We start from the raw sequence: 2,337 nt of genomic DNA, 5'->3' as shown, positions 1-2,337 counted from the left end.
GCACAAGTCTTTTTTAAAAATTTATTTTATTTATTTTATTTTTTTATTATATTAATCACCATACATTACATCATTAGTTTTTGATGTAGTGTTCCATGATTCATTGTTTGCATATAATACCCAGTGCTACATTCAATACGTGCCCTCTTTAATACCCATCACCAGGCTAACCCATCCCCCCACCCCCCTGCCCTCTAGAACCCTCAGTTTGTTTCTCAGAGTCCATAGTTTCTCATGGTTCGTCTCCCCCTCCGATTTCAAGTTTTCATTTCTTTTGGGTAAATATACCTAGGAGTGGATTTGCTGTGTTATATGATAGGTGTATGTTTAACTTTTTAAAAAACTACCAAAACAGTTATACCATTTTACATTCCCACCAACAATGCATCTCCATTACTTGTCAGTCTTTTTCATCTTAGCCATTCTAGTGGGTATGTAGTATCTCATTGTGGTTTTAACTTGTATTTCTCTGATGACTAATGGTGTTGAGCATCTTTTCATGTGCTTACCAGGCACTTGTAAATATTTTTTATAAAGTGCCTGTTTATGTCATTTCACATTTTTTATGGGGTTGTTTGTTTTCTTATAATTGAATTTTGTAAGAGTAAAGTCCTTTGCTACATATGTGTATTGTGAATATTTTCTCTCAATCTCTGGCTTGCCTTTTCATTCTTAATGTTTGTCTTCCACAGAACAGAAGTTTTTAGTTTTTAATGTTAATGGAATTTATCACTTTTTTCTTTCCTATTTAATAATGTTTTTTTGTGTATCCTCTCAGAGAAATTATGTCCAGCCCAAGATCGCAAATTTTTTCTTCTGTTTTCTGCTAGAAGTCTTAGAGTTTTGGATTTTCATATAAGTTTATGATCTGGTAGGAAGGTTAATTTTTACATATGGTGTGAGGAAATGTAGAGGTTCATTTTTGTTCCCCATAATGTTCCTTTATTTTGTGTATGGATATCCAGTTGTTCTAGTATTATTTGTTGATCTACTCTTGCCTGCTCACTTCTTTCAAGAACTATTTTTGTGTGTGTGTGTGTGAGTAAAGCGATAGAAGTTTATTAAGTGAAGATACAGAAAAAGCTTTCAAGAGTGAGAGGGGTCCCAACAGGGTTGCCAATGAGGGCCTTTAGGGTTGGCCAAGAACACCTATTTTAATATAATGTTGTATGTCAATTGTACTTCCATAAAAAAGAATACCTATTTATATTTATTTCTAAAAGCAAACTTAAGGGCATGAGGGCGTGGGGAGGGGGGAATATATGATGACCTTGAGCCCAGTGAAAGACAGTACATAGCTCGGGTAACAAAGAAGTACAGTAAAGTCAAAACGTGAATAAAAACTCATTGTTACCTTTATGTCACTGACTCATTTCTTCTTTCCTCTACTCCACTCATCTCCTTTTTAAAATGATTACTTTTATTAATGTTGAGAGTTCATAGGTAATGATAATCTTTCCTTCAAGGTGTTAGTTTCTACTTTTTATTGCGTGTTCATAATATGTTGGATACCCCAGTATTCTTTCTGCCAAGAAGACACATCTTACTAGGAAGACATTCAGTAGGCCAAAATATATTTTATAACCTTAATATTTAAAAAATATAAAATCTAGAATTTATATAACAAAATATGCATTAGTGCAAATATGTTACTCTGTTCAATTAGGTGGCAATCAACGTTGATTGAAATGTATTTCTATCAAAATAAAATTATTGCACTTAGAAATGAATTTCCAAGTCCAACTACTAGAAAATGGGTACTAAGCAAAAAGCCTTTAGAGGAAGAAGTAATTATATTTGTGCTTTTCCAAGTGTTTGATCTGTTCCTTAACTCTGGTCTATTCCTTAGCTTCTATGTGAAGACAATCATTAAATACATGTCACGAGTCCCTGAGTAGCATTTACTATAAGCTGTCTTAAAATGTAAAAGAGCTACTAGATGGTTTTAATGTTCCTATAAAAATTTTTATTTTGAACTAATGTATATACTGAAATACTGAGTTTATGGAATCCTTTGTTCTTTTGTTGAACAAAGATGTTCATACTATAAAGAAGTTGTGGAATCTGAACTTCTCAAACTCAACACCCAAGAAACAAATAATCAAATCAAAAAGTGGGCAGAAGATATGAAAAGACACTTCTCTGAAGAAGACATACAAATGGCTAACAGACACATGAAAAAATATTCATCATCATTAGCCATCAGGGAAATCCAAATCAAAACCACACTGAGATACCACCTTACACCAGTAAGAATGGCAAAAATGGACAGGGAGAGAAACAACAAATGTTGGAGAGGTTGTGGAGAAAGGAGAACCCTCTTACACTGTTGGTGGG

This window comes from Halichoerus grypus, chromosome 4, assembly GCF_964656455.1.
Source record: "Halichoerus grypus chromosome 4, mHalGry1.hap1.1, whole genome shotgun sequence".
NCBI classification, from domain to species: Eukaryota; Metazoa; Chordata; class Mammalia; order Carnivora; family Phocidae; genus Halichoerus; species Halichoerus grypus.
This window is presented reverse-complemented; position numbering follows the sequence as displayed.